The following is a 15709-nucleotide window of genomic DNA, read 5'->3' as shown; positions in this document are numbered from 1 at the left end:
CCCAAAATGTTGTGGCAAACATGTAACCTACTCTAAAAACTACCTAGAATTTCCCTACCACATAACCCTCTATTTTTCTAAGCTCCATTTACCTATCTAAGAGACTCTTATAAGACCCTATTGTATCCACCTCCACCACTGTCACTGGCAGTACATTCCACACACCAACCACTTGCTGTGTAAAAAAACTTAACTCTGACATCCCCCTTGTACTTATTTCCAAGCACAAAGCTATGCCCTCTCAAGTTAGCCTTTTCAGCCCTGGAAAAAAGCCTCTTGCTCTCCACACGATTAATGCCTCTCATCATCTTATACACCTCTATCAGGTCACCTCTCATCCTCCATTGCGCGAAGTTCACTCAAACTAATAAGGCACACTCTCCAATCCAGGCAGCATCTCTGTAAATCTCCTCTGCACTCCATACCGTAACATCCTCCTGTAACACACGCAAAATATTGAAGGAACTCAGCAGGTCAGGGGAATAAACAGTCGCTGTTTGGGGCCAAGACCCTTCATCAGATCTGGAAAGTATGGGGGAAGAAGCCAGAATAGGAAGGTGGGAGAAAGGGGAGGAGTACAAGCCGGCAGGTGACAGGGAGACCGGGTGAGGGGAAAGGTGGGTGGGTGGGATGGGCGAAGTTAAGTGAGAGTTGGGAAATGATAGATGGAAGAGGTCAAGGGTTGAAGAAGAAGAAACTGATAGGTGAACAGAGTGGTGATGGGAGAAAGTTGAAGGAGAATGGGTGTAATGGGTAGGTGTGGAGAAGAGCAAGGATAGGACAGGGCCCAGGATGGGAATGGACAAAGAGAGAAGAGGGAGGGGTAGAAATTACTGGGAGAAATCATCTTGCTGTAAGTTTTGCTTTCTTGAAGATTCTATTTAAATTGTTATGACTTTACTGACTTACAAACAGATGAAAAGTTATTTTACTACTTCTCAGACACAGTTTGTCCAATCAGCTGCATACCAGGCTGCACCCAATTACAATAATGGAATCAGAGTCATCAGTGGTTCTATTGAACAGCACTTACCTCATCGAAGACCTGAACTGATTGTCAGTGGGATTCAACCACGAGGTAAAGTAATTGTGGCTGCCTTTGATATCAGGGCAATACCAGGTCAAGTATAGCACCGAGGCACAGTGACCCGGCTGTTAGTGCTGTGCAACTGCTAAAACCCAGGCTTGATGCTGCCCATGAGTGCTGTCTGTGAGCAGTCTGATCATCCTCCCTGTGACCACTCTCTCACACGCCAAGGATGTGTTGTTTACATGTAAATTGCCCCTAATGTAGGTGAATGATGGGAATAGAATAGTGCTGTTTTTGTTATTATTCTATGTGTTTATTGAGTATGCCTGCAAGAAAATGAATCTCAGGGTTGTATAAGGTGGCATTTATGTATTTTGATATTTACTTTGAACTTTGGGATGCAGGAAGAAATGTGGAACTAGTGTAGATAGGCACTTGATTATTCACATGTACATGGGAGGCCCAAGGGCCCGTTTCTCAGCTACATGCTTTTAGACTCTAAAACACTGGAGTGGATGGGCTTCCGGTAGAAAGTTATCCATACCTGGCAAAAAAAAAAGTGCATTTGGGCACCTAATACCCAATACTTCACGCATGACTTCTCATGCAGCTGATGCAATATGAGGCCAATAGCCAATCCAGCAAGATGTATGTGGGGTGAACAGTAGCATGTGATTATTGCTTATTGCCCAACATGGGAGTATAACCATTCTTCATCTATAATAAATGCCATGACTGCCAAGAGGTTGATTCACACTGATTTCCCAAAATAAGTTTACTTCCTTCCACTCTAATCAATCTGATGGACTCTTGCCCACAGCAGCAGATCTTACGTTGCTGACAATTAAAACAAATACTGTGAATGACTACTGTATGTAAATATTCTTCAGAGCTGTACCGCTATAGTGACATCACCTGTGGACGGTGAGGTATCTTCATTGACCCTTGAACACATTTGCCTCTTTCTTCTCTGTCCAGTTTGAATGACAGTGTAGACTCCTCCGACAAAAGAAAGCCCTGCTACTGTTGCAAAGTAAGTTGCATAAATAAGAACCTGCAAAAATTAAAAAGCAGTTGTAGAAATTATTCTGAACATTATACTCACAGGCATCAACACAAAATGGAATACTTATTTATTGCACCATTGCACAACTGGCATTTGGGGCAATGAAGGTCTTCCATCTCTGTCTGTCCTTGGTCAGTGCTTCCACTTAATATCAGAGATTGTATGCGGTACACAACCTGAAATTATAACTCTTCACAGACTCAGGTATTGAAGAATTCTTCATTACTGTTTCCATAACAGTTTTATTTTACCAGTCAGGGTTGTTATCCCTGAGCTGAACCTCCAAACCCAGACTCTTAGTCTGGCCTCTACCTACCCTTTTACCTGTTTGCCATGAGTGGCCCTACCAAGAACCAAAGCATGAAGCCCTGACTCCAGCCAGCAGAGCCCTCCTGGTTGCTAAAGCACGCAAACCTCCAAACCACAAGGTCGCGGTCCTTTTGGAGGATCACAGAATAGCTGCAAGGTCTAAATTCCAGAAAGGAAAGGCTGTACATATATTCATCTGCAGAATATTACTTTAAAGCAGCATCTTATGTATGGTGAGGTTGATGTGCACCCCTCTCAGTCACCTAATTGCCTGTACAGGTGAAGACTAAGATTGAGCTGGAAGCAAATGGCATACAGTTTTGTGTACGCAGGTTAGGGTGTCAATATGTTATATTATGGAACAAACTCAATCTAGTTTTCTTTTGGGCAGCCTTCTCGTTTTTCTCACAAAATGCTGAAGGACATTGGTGTATCAGGCAGCATCTACGGAGAGAAATGGGTGGTCAACGTTTCCAGTTGAGACCCTTCTGCAGAACTAAACGAGTGCAGATGAAGAGTCTTGACCTGAAATGTTGATTGTCCATTTTCCACTATTAATGCTGCCTGTCCCGCTGAATTTTCCCAGCAACTTGTGTCGCTCCTGATTTCCAGCATCTGCAATCTTCCTTGTGTGCCTGCCTTATTGATCAAGTACATTGTTCTCCAAGGCTTACAGTCTCTGCCCACTTACATTTAGATCTGTCGTCCAAAACGTTGACCTATAATGAGTTTCTGGGACCCAAGCACTAATTCTTGTGGCACTCATCTGTGAAGAAACTCGCTTATTCCAACCATTTGTTTCCTGTCTGCTCACCGTCTCTCAATCCATGTCAGTATATTACTCTCAATCCCATGTGCTTCAGGTTTCCACACTATCCTCATATGTGGGATCATATAAAACAAAACCTGGACATCTAAATATACCACATCTATAGGTACTCCCTTATCCGCCTTGCTGCTTATAATTCCTGTCGACAAATGGTTACAATGTTGGACTTCTACTGATGCATGATCAAGTAATTCAAAGATTGTGGGTTCGCGTTCCATCAGAGTTGGTGTTTGATGCAACACGGTAGGATAGCAATGCACACAAAATGCTGGAGGAACTCAGCAAGTCGGGCAGCATCTATGGAAATGAATAAACAGTTGATATTTTGAGCCTAGATCCTCCTGCAGGACGGGAAAGGAAGGGAGAAGATGCCAGAATAAAAAGAAGTGGGGAGGGAAAGGAGGATAGCTCAAAAGTGCTAGGTGAAGCCAGGTTGGTGGAAAGGGTAAAGGGCTGGAGAGGAAAGAATTTGATAGGAGAGGAGAGAGCACCCTCGGAGAAGGGATTAAAAAGGAGGGCACCAGGGGAAGGTGATAGGCAGGTGAGAAAAGGTAAGAGGCCGGGGGGGGGGGGAATAGAAGAGGGAAGGGGGAGGGAACTTTTTTTTTACCCGAGACTGGGTATTGAGCAATGAGGAAGAGTTAATTAGCAATCTTGTCATGAGAGGCCCCTTGGGCAAGAGTGACCATAATATGGTGGAATTGTTCATTAAGATGGAGAGTGACATAGTTAATTCAGAAACAAAGGTTCTGAACTTAAAGAAGGGTAACTTTGAAGGTATGAGACGTGAATTAGCTAAGATAGACTGGCAAATGACACTTAAAGGATTGACGGTGGATATGCAATGGCAAGCATTTAAAGATCGCATGGATGAACTACAACAATTGTTCATCCCAGTTTGGCAAAAGAATAAATCAGGGAAGGTAGTGCACCCGTGGCTGACAAGGGAAATTAGGGATAGTATCAATTCCAAAGAAGAAGCACACAAATTAGCCAGAAAAAGTGGCTCACCCGAGGACTGGGAGAAATTCAGAGTCCAGCAGAGGAGGACAAAGGGCTTAATTAGGAAAGGGAAAAAAGATTATGAGAGAAAACTGGCAGGGAACATAAAAACTGACTGTAAAAGCTTTTATAGATATGTGAAAAGAACAAGATTGGTTAAGACAAATGTAGGTCCCCTGCAGACAGAAATAGGTGAATTGATTATGGGGAGCAAGGACATGGCAGACCAATTGAATAACTACTTTGGTTCTGTCTTCATTAAGGAGGACATAAATAATCTTCCAGAAATAGTAGGGGACAGAGGGTCCAGTGAGATGGAGGAACTGAGGGAAATACATGTTAGTAGGGAAGTGGTGTTAGGTAAATTGAAGGGATTAAAGGCAGATAAATCCCCAGGGTCAGATGGTCTGCATCCCAGAGTGCTTAAGGAAGTAGCCCAAGAAATAGTGGATGCATTAGTGATAATTTTTCAAAACTCTTTAGATTCTGGACTAGTTCCTGAGGATTGGAGGGTGGCTAATGTAACCCCACTTTTTAAAAAAGGAGGGAGAGAGAAACCGTGGAATTATAGACCGGTTAGCCTAACATCGGTGGTGGGGAAAATGCTAGAGTCAGTTATCAAAGATGTGATAACAGCACATTTGGAAAGTGGTGAAATCATCGGACAAAGTCAGCATGGATTTGTGAAAGGAAAATCATGTCTGATGAATCTCATAGAATTTTTTGAGGATGTAACTAGTAGAGTGGATAGGGGAGAACCAGTTGATGTGGTATATTTGGATTTTCAAAAGGCTTTTGACAAGGTCCCACACAGGAGATTAGTGTGCAAACTTAAAGCACACGGTATTGGGGGTAAGGTATTGATGTGGATAGAAAATTGGTTGGCAGACAGGAAGCAAAGAGTGGGAATAAACGGGACCTTTTCAGAATGGCAGGCAGTGACTAGTGGGGTACCACGAGGCTCAGTGCTGGGACCCCAGTTGTTTACAATATATATTAATGACTTAGATGAGGGAATTAAATGCAGCATCTCCAAGTTTGCGGATGACACGAAGCTGGGCGACAGTGTTAGCTGTGAGGAGGATGCTATGAGGATGCAGGGTGACTTGGATAGGTTAGGTGAGTGGGCAAATTCATGGCAGATGCAATTTAATGTGGATAAATGTGAGGTTATCCACTTTGGTGGCAAAAACAGGAAAACAGATTATTATTTGAATGGTAAACAACAGGAATTCTGCAGATGCTGGAAATTCAAGCAACACACATCAAAGTTGCTGGTGAACGCAGCAGGCCAAGCAGCATCTGTAGGAAGAGGTGCAGTCGACGTTTCAGGCCGAGACCCTTCGTCAGGACTAACGAACTAACTTCATTAGTCCTGACGAAGGGACGTCGACTGCACCTCTTCCTACAGATGCTGCTTGGCCTGCTGCGTTCACCAACAACTTTGATGATTATTTGAATGGTGGCTGATTAGGAAAAGGGGAGGTGCAACGAGACCTGGGTGTCATTATACAGCAGTCATTGAAAGTAGGCATGCAGGTACAGCAGGCGGTGAAAAAGGCAAATGGTATGCTGGCATTTATAGCAAGAGGATTTGAGTACAGGAGCAGGGAGGTACTACTGCAGTTGTACAAGGCCTTGGTGAGACCACACCTGGAGTATTGTGTGCAGTTTTGGTCCCCTAATCTGAGGAAAGACATCCTTGCCATAGAGGGAGTACAAAGAAGGTTCACCAGATTGATTCCTGGGATGGCAGGACTTTCATATGATGGAAGACTGGATCGACTAGGCTTGCACTCGTTGGAATTTAGAAGATTGAGGGGGGATCTTATTGAAACGTATAAAATCCTAAAGCGATTGGACAGGCTAGATGCAGGAAGATTGTTCCCGATGTTGGGGAAGTCCAGAATGAGGGGTCACAGTTTGAGGATAGAGGGGAAGCCTTTTAGGACCGAGATTAGGAAAAACTTCTTCACACAGAGAGTGGTGAATCTGTGGAATTCTCTGCCACAGGAAACAGTTGAGGCCAGTTCATTGGCTATATTTAAGAGGGAGTTAGATATGGCCCTTGTGGCTACGGGGGTCAGGGGGTATGGAGGGAAGGCTGGTACAGGGTTCTGAGTTGGATGATCAGCCATGATCATACTGAATGGTGGTGCAGGTTCGAAGGGCCGAATGGCCTACTCCTGCACCTATTTTCTATGTTGTCTATGACACCAATATTCATGTCATCAAGTTGGAGGCTACACAGATGGAATATGAGGTGTTGCTCCTCCATCCTGGGCATGGCCTCATCATGGCACAAGAGGAGCTCAAGGACAAACATGTCGGAATGGGAATGGGAATAGGAATTAAAATGGTTGGCCATTGGGAAATGATGGAGTTACGTGTTATTAGTTAACATTATCATCATCATCATATGTCACGTTGTGTGATGTGGGTGATCATGGTCTGTCCATGACCAGGATTGTTCTTGGCAAATTTTTCTGCAGAAGTGGTTTGCCATTGCCGCTGTTCGGGCCGTGTCTTTACAAGACGGGTGACCCTAGCCATTATTAATTTTATTCAGAAGTTGTCTGCCTGGCGTCAGTGGCTACACAACCAGGATGTGATATGCACTGGCCGCTCATACGACCATCCACAACCTGCCTCCCTGGCTTCACGTGACCCTGATTGGGGGACTAAGCAGGCGCTACACTCTGCCCAAGGGCACCAGAGGGATGGAGTGCCTTACAACTCCTTTTGTAGAGATATATCTCCACCCCACCACCCAAGTCAGTTAACATAGCTATTAAATACAATAACTTTAATAAGTATATGAATGTGTATAACTATATACCTATGTTACTCATATGTTGAGTTTACCTGGGTAATAATATCCAAACCAAGGCCTCTTGAATCAATGACGATAACAGTCAGGAGGCTTTGAAGTATTAGGGTCAGCATGGTGTTTATTCCGATTACGAGTGCGTAGTGTCCCTTGAGCTTAGCTGCAACCTGAGACCTGGATTCAGAGGTGATTTTGTTGTACTTTAAAGTCTCATACTTTTTAGGAATATTAACAAAGCCATGATAGTTATTCAAACAAACACTAAAGTTAACACTGTATCACTAAGCCTGAGATTGCTTGCTTGTTAAAAAAAAGCTCATCTCAGGGTGGTATATGGTGACATTTATGTCCTGCGATAATTTGCTTTGAACTTTGAACTTTAAACTCAGAGGGGTCACTAGCCCTCAATCCACATGTTTGCACAGAGAGAGCAAGACCAACTGAGCCTTTCGATTAAAGGAACATAATATTGAGACTTTACAAAGCGTTGGTGAGGCCTCACTTGGAGTATTGTGAGCAGTTTTGGGCCCCTTGTCTTAGAAAGGGTGTGCTGACATCGGAGAGGGCTCAGAGGAGGTTCATGAAACTGATTCCGGGATTGAAAGGCTTATCATATGAAGAAGTATTTGATGGCCTGTACTCACTGGAACTCGGAAGGATGAGTGGTGACCTCATCGAAATCTATCAAATGTTGAAAAGCTTTGATAGAGTAGATGTGGCGAGGGTATTTCCTATGGTGGGGGGAGTCTAAGATCGGAGAACACAGCCTCAGAATAGAGGGGCATCCTTTTAGAATGGAAATGAGGAGGAATTCTTTAGGCAGAGAGTGGTGAATCAGTGGTATTTGTTGCTACAGATGGGTGTGGGGAGTGTACGTTGGTAATATTTAAGGCAGAGTTTGATAGTTTCTTGCTTGGTCAGGATGAAGGGTTAAAGGGAGAAGGCAGGAGATTGGGACTGAGATGGAAAATGGATCAACCATGATGAAATGGCGGAGCAGACTCGATGGGACAAATGGCCTAATTCTACTCCTATATCTTGTCAACTTTTATAATCCATTTCTAGTCTAGTCATAAATTTAATTCTACCTTATTTCGAGAGATTTACAAGTGAGATTTCATATGTGTGTATTCCTAAAAGCAGCTTTAAAATCTGAACCACGAGGAAATCTGCAAATGCTGGAATTTCAAGCAACACACATAAAAGTTGCTGGTGAACGCAGCAGGCCGGACAGCATCTATAGGAAGAGGTACAGCCGACGTTTCAGGCCGACACCCTTCGTCAGGACTAACTGAAAGAAGAGCTAGTAAGAGATTTGAAAGTGGGAGGGGGAGGGGGAGATCCAAAATGATAGGAGAAGACAGGAGGGGGAGGAATGGAGCCAAGAGCTGGACATTTGGTTGGAAAAAGGGATATGAGAGGATCATGGGACAGGAGGCCTAGGGAGAAAGAAAAGGGGGAGGGGGTAAAAGCCCAGAAGATGGGCATCCCCATCCATTATTGCCCATCCTCTGGGCTTCCCCCCTCCTGCTTTTCTTTCTCCCTTGGCCTCCTGTCCCATGATCCTCTCATATCCCTTTTGCCAATCACCTGTCCAGCTCTTGGCTCTATCCCTCCCCCTCCTGTCTTCTCCTATCATTTTGGATCTCCCCCTCCCCCTCCCACTTTCAAATCTCTTACTAGCTCTTCCTTCAGTTAGTCCTGACGAAGGGTCTCGGCCTGAAACGTCGACTGTACCTCTTCCTAGAGATGCTGCCTGGTCTGCTGCGTTTAAAAACTGAAAATAGATTGATACAAAGTTTGGGGAAAACAATCAAAATGACCCTCTTGTTGGAGGGTTACAAATTTTTAGGGGATGGCAACAGTAAGTATTGAAGTTGGAAGTACCTTGCCACCACAGAAAGCATTGAATGGTGAGTAAAAAAAAAATGGTGGCTTTGTCAGGGATACCCGCATCTTATGATTTATAAAAAATCTCAAACATCATTGTCTGACATTTGATAGATATAGCTAATGGATAAATTCAACAGAATTGAATTCAGTTTGTTAAGTGAGATTCACACAGAGGGATTTGGAATAAACTAATTGACAAGGTAAAATTTTTAAACCTCATTGAGACATTGAGTAATACAGCACACAAACAGGCCCTATAGCCCAACTTGTCCATACCAACCACAATATCCACCCTGCTAGTCCCAGCTGTCTGTGTTCAGCCCATAAGCCTCCAAACACCTCTTTGATGTTGCAATTGTACTTGCCTTGATCACTTCTTCAGCAGGTGCTCACTAGCCTCTGTGAAAAGATGTTAACTCTCAGGTCTCTTTTTAAAACCTTTCCCCTCCTATCTTGTATCTGTGCCCTCTACCTTTGGGCTCCTCAACCCTGAGGAAATGACTAAGACCACCCACCTTATCCATGCTCCTCGTGATCTTATAAACTTCTTTGAGGTTCCCTCTCACTCTCACTCTCCAGGGAATAAAGCTCCAACATGCCAAACTCCTCCTGTAACTCAGACCTCTAGTCTAGGCACCATCTTCAAAAATCTCTTCTTCACTCTCTCCAGCTTGGCAATGTCTTTCCCGTAAGACATTGGGAGACCAGAACTGCACACATAATGATCTCAGCAATGACTTACGGAATGTAACTGCAATATCATGAAGACCAGCATGCTACTGTAAATGTCTTCTTCAGTGCCCCATCTACTTGTGCAACCACTTCCAGCAAATTATGTCCTTGTATGCCCAGGTCCCTCTGTTCCACAAAACTCATCAGTGACCAGCCATTCACTTTGCAAATGTAAGCTACGTCATCTCAACATCTAATATTCACTTTGCTCACGAACAGGCTCACATTTCAGTAGTTCAAGTCTTTACATGAGACTTCTTCCATGACCATTTTGAGCATTTTAGATCAGGCAGCCTCTATGGAGGGAAATCAACAATTGATGTTTCAGGTCAAGGCCCTTTACTGGGATGTATTTATCTCTGAAGCAGGGTCTCAACCCAAAACATTGACTGTCCATCTCCCTCTGTAGATGCTACCTGACCAGCAGAGTTCCTCCAGCATTTTGTGCTTTGCTTCAAATTCCAACATCTGCTGTCCTCTGTGTCACCATTTTAACCATTTTGTTTAGTTCTGTACTTCCATTATAAACAGCTTAGCACAGGTAAAATTACAGTATTACACTTGCATTGCTATGGTGATCAGAACCATGTAAGAGCTCTTAAATATGATGTAACAAGTGTAAGAAACCCAGATTTCTTCTGTTAAAGCCATGGCATATAAAACTCCACTGTTCACCATTGACAAGATGCTGAGTACCAGTTCACCCCAGACTTCCCAATCCAGCTTCACGTGCCCAACGGCAAAGGAGCAACTGGCAGCTGAGGGACAGAGGAAGGAGAGTCATTATGAGCCAGAGCAGCAGAGAAATTCACGGGACCATCCAGCCCTTTCTGTCTGTTTCAACAAACTGGAATTTATTTGCTATGAACATGGTTTCAATTCAAGTCAGACGTTCTGAAATCCTCAGAGTTGTAAAACAACGCCCTCTGCTTCAAGCATGTCAGACCTCACCTCGCCACCAGACATGAGGCCAGCATGAACTGATAAACCCGGCCGAAGAGGCAAACAAGGAAGGCAACGGGAGAGTTGGGTGGGGGTGGTGTAGTGGAGAGTGGGAGAACTTCAACCTACCAGTAGCAACAGAACTCACTGTAAGACAAATTCCAATACTGTAAAACAAAAAAGATAAACTTTCATTTGAAACTCCTGGCTCACAATCTAAGTTACACGTCAGAAGCATCTACAAGCCAAGATCAAGAGTTTTCTAAATGGAGGTTGAGTATCATCCAGTAAACCAGCAACATCGCGTTCTTGCCGATTAACCTATGATTTATTTTTCAGTGACTGTGTTAATGTCTAAAATAGTTGGAGAACATTTGGTCCATTGGATCTATTCGGGTGTACAGAGAAATCCCATCAGTTCCCCCAGTTACCTTGTTCTATCTTAATGCACCACGCAATGATCTGATTTGTATGAACAGTATGTGCTGTGTATTTAATGTTTCATACGTTGTTTGATTAAGCGTTCCTTGTTATTTATCTAATTCATTGCAGGTTATATGTAAAAGTAAGTGAACGGCGTACCTCATCATGCCACCACATCATATGTGCGCATCTTGCTAAAGTAAATACGAGCATGCTCGTTCATCCTGGTCTCCCTGTGTTTTTCTTTGGATTAGTTCGGGAGTTACAAAACATGTATTAATGTATGTATTAATTTTTGTCACTATATCTTAGTACAAGTGACATTAATAACCCAATAATAACTCCATTAATAATGTGGCCTTATCAACATCTCATACAGCTGTAATATGACATCCCAGCTCCTGTGCCCAATGAACTATTTTGATCACTGCTTGAGCAGGAAACTTTGCTTAATGTATTGCACCTTGTACAGACTTCCATCTGCTGCACTGGATATCCTGATTCTCATCTTCTATTGTCTACCTGTTATTCTTTTTCCATTTGTTATGAATGTTTAATATACCTCATATCACAGTGTTCTCAAGCCTGCCTGTAGTTTGGTGGAAATTGGTAAATGGCTACCCCAGCCTCTCTGTGAATTTGGAATTTAGTTTTACCACAGAAATCCCAAAAGTGAACTCACATTCGCATTGTTGATGCTTTTTACAGCACATTGCCCTCTTCAATTGCTTTCTTCCTCCTAAAACCTCCCTTTACCCCTCCCACATATTTATGATTGCCTTAGGAGGGAAGATGGTGCTTCGATAGTTTTCTCCTTTACTGATCAAAGTTTCTTTACTCACTCATGAGGCTGGAGATAGTTTCAGCACCTCCATTGTACACTGTAGCATTCCGTGTTGGCTCGATGTGATCCCAGAGTACCTGCACATAACTCCTAACTTGTAGAAAGCCAGCTGAGGCCAATGCCCACCAGGCGCACAAGCTGAGCAGTCGTGGAGATGAGTAGCCTTCTTTGAAGTCAAGCCAGAGCTGACGGAATGCATATGAAGTGTTGTTACGATCTGTCATCTTCACCAATCCACCATCTATCCGATTTGGCACCTCTCCATCCAACATTACTGTGACTGGGTGGTGGTTGCGTCCGGATTGTCTTCTGAGCTAATTTTTCCACACTTTGGTCTATGATCTTCTGTTTCCGATGGGACTTGGCTGTTCTCAGTCACCTCTTCCCTGTGGAAAATCATGCTTCTCTTGGGCAATGGCAACAGAATGGAGGCAAGGAAGGCCACTGACACTGAAGCCAGAGAAATCACATTTAGGCATAAGAACGAGACATTCCCAACAGAGATTAAAACTTGTCCCAGGGTTGAACCAAAGGCTTCTCCAAACAAATTTGCACTTTGACTGTAGCCAGTTACTTTCGGGTAGTGTTCAGAACTAACAACACTGTAGATATATGAGTAACAACAAACTCTGGTGGCAATCACCATCCCAAAGACAAAGAGCATGAATTTCATCATTAAAACCCCTTGGCCAAAAATCAATATTGTCCACTGAATAATTAATGCAAAACTATGAAGAACTACACCAGGTTTATGTTTTAAATAATCTGTAAGCAGGAAGATGGGAATTAACATTACCAAGCAAGAGTATGTCCATACAGGCAGTATTTCATTCATAACCTGAAATTAAATAGGAAAAGAATAGGATGAAAGATGAAACTAACAGTCCTAGAAATAAGACTAAATACAATCTTGAAGTATGCATGAACAGTTATTATTTTGAATAACATATGAATCCAGTGTTCCTTTCTATATAATGCTAGAGAAGCTCACAGGTCAGGCAGTATCTATGGAGGGGGATAAGCAGTCAGTCAATGTTTTGTGCTGATATCTTTCATCAGGACTGGAAAGGAAAGGGGAAGGAGCCGGATTAAGAAAGTGCGGGGAGGGGAAGGAGGACAAGCTGGCAGGTGACAGGTGAAGGTCATCATGTGGGGGAGTGTGGATGAAGTGGGAAACTGGGAGGTGATTGGTGAAAAAGCCAGAAGGAAGAGGAAGGAATCTGATAGGTGGGGTGTGCTGGGACTCTCAAAGAGAGTTTTAAGTTCTACATGCAAAAAGCTGGAAGAACTGAACAGGTCAGGCAGCATTCATGGGGGGAAATGGGCAGCTAGTGTATCAGGTCAAGAACCTTCAGCTGGGCTCAGGGAAAGTTCGTCAAGGAAGGTGTCCCACGAAAAGAATTCATATTGGACTGGCAAAATGGAAGCTGCAGATGTTGAAATCTGAGCAACACACAAAAATTTGGAGGAATTCAATTGAAATTAGGCTGTCTGACACAAAGCTTATTAGAAGTATCCAGACAGTGTAATAGAGTTGATAAAAAAATGAGCTAACGATGAGAAAATAATAAGCAATCATTTGCGATGGAGAAGATTGATTCAGAAGCTCATTTGGCCGTGAGATAAGATTGGAAAGATTGAAAACACTTATGTTTGGCTGTATTCATGTGTGTTTGAATGATAACTAAACTTTAATTTGAATATGGTTAAGTGTATGGAAATAAAAGATGAGATGTGGAATTCATTGGAGCAATGTATATCTTGTGCTGTCGGCTGTAAGTTAACACAGTTCAAATCATCCAAGTCTGTGTATGTTCTCCAATCTCAGTAAAGGATCATTCAATATTATAAATATTGGAAGGGGTATATTCCACACTCAGCAGACTTTGACCAAAAGGTGTCTGGTAAGACCTTGTGGTCGTTGATCAGTATATCCCTTTTACATTCTGAGCGGTCAGTAACACTGAATTTACATCAGAAGCAATTGCCTCATCGTTTAAAAGTAATCAACACACCAAAAGGCACGATGAATTAATATCACCTGTAACAGGGATATGTGAAATACAACAGTGAGAAGTATTTTTGTGATTCAATAAACAGTGATTCCTAACACATTCAAAGTGCTGGAGGAACTCAGCAGCTATGGAAAGCAATTAACAATTCTGTAGAAGGGTCTGGGCCTGAAATATCAACTGTTCACATCTCTCCATAGCCTGACCTACTGAGTTCCTCCAGCACTGTGTGTGTGTTTCTCTAGATTTCCAGTTATCTACAGAATCTCTTGTGTTTATGTGTCTGTGATTATTAATATGTTCAAAACGTAGGATGTCATGGAATTTAATTTAGAGCTTTACTTTCACTGATCACCCATATCCTTCAGAAATCCTTCTCGTCTGTTGTCCTTCACTCCCCTCCTCCATTAACAATATTTTTCTGTGGAAATTTGTGGAAAACCATCGCCGCGAACAATGAAGAGGCGAGGCTGATCCGAGGGTCGAGGCATGCGGGTATGAGACGGATTCGGGGCGAGGTCAGGCGATGTTCCAGAAGTTGGAGCGAGCGGAGTGGGGAAAAGTTGAAGGGAGTCAGAGCCCGTCCACCTGAACCAGGAGCGAGGTTTGACCCATCTAACTGCCGCGCCAATTTGGAAAGGTCGAGTACGGCAGGTCCAGAGCGTATCGATAGCGGGGTCGGGTCCGTGTCCGAGTGCGGGGGACGACCCGGTGCCTGGACAACGCCGAGGCAGACAGACTGGAAAGGCAGGGCGTCGGTCCCGGAGGTGATGGTCGAGATGGTTCTCTGTACTCTGCTCTCCTCGGCGCTGAGGCTGAGGGACTGCGAGCTTCGCAGCGAATTGGCCCCACTATATGATGAACTGAGACCGATACTACGAGCCTACTCCGGCTGCTTCGGGATTCGGGTCCATGGACTCAGTTCGGTTCAGAATGCTGTTGCTAATTTTTATTGTTTGCATGATTTGTGTTTTTCCCTCTTTCTCTCCGCATTGGGTGTTGGGCATTGTTTTTTTAAAAAAAAGTGGGGTTCTTGTTAGTGGCTGATCAATCTCAAGGTTGTATAATTTATAAATACTCTGATAATAATTATATACCTTGAATTGTAATTGATAGTAATTGAATGGCCACCGTTACAATTCCACTAGCTCCAGTTTATATTGTCATAGTTAGTTACTTGTCGAGTGTTTATGTTAAGGTAGTAATACAATATATAACTTAGTAGATTAGAAGTCCTATTCAACTCTTACCTGCTGTGCGGTTAAGTTTTTGTCAGGTCCAACCAGACAAGCCACTAAAAATGAATCTGTTGGCTTCATCATGCTGAGAAATTGAAAGACACACAAAATCAGTGTCGGATACAGCCATTCTTTGCCAGGTGCTCCCTCCCCGCCACCTGTAGCTGGAAAACAGGGCGACATGGTGCTAAACAGGTGCAGTTCAAACAAGAAAGAACGTGTTTTTCGGCTTCTTGCTACAGCAGTCTAAACCGTAAAAATGTGAATAATCAACACCTTGCCTTAAATAGGATGAAATTTTGATGTATGCAGTTTCAGGTAAGTAAATTACTGAACCCTTAACTAGTGGGACAGGAAAGATCATTTCGACCTCTTGGTAACTTCTATTCTCTTCTATGGGAGATATTTTAACAGAGCAGAATTGATGGCAAAATGTTCCTTCATATCACTAGGTGTTGAAGTGAGTGATTTGACCTTGTTTACAAATTTGTAGGCAATCCTGCTCACAAGGCTATTTGGCCCATTTTATATATGCCAGCTCTTTGTAGAATAATCCCAT

General features: G+C 43.2%; 1 pseudogene; it reads right to left on the bottom strand.

The window, feature by feature from the left end:
- Positions 1-1916: 1916 nt before the first annotated feature.
- Positions 1917-15333, bottom strand: LOC134345079 (thiamine transporter 2-like; annotated as a pseudogene).
- Positions 15334-15709: the final 376 nt, after the last annotated feature.

Source organism: Mobula hypostoma, chromosome 4 (genome assembly GCF_963921235.1).
Source record: "Mobula hypostoma chromosome 4, sMobHyp1.1, whole genome shotgun sequence".
NCBI classification, from domain to species: Eukaryota; Metazoa; Chordata; class Chondrichthyes; order Myliobatiformes; family Myliobatidae; genus Mobula; species Mobula hypostoma.
This window is presented reverse-complemented; position numbering and strand designations above follow the sequence as displayed.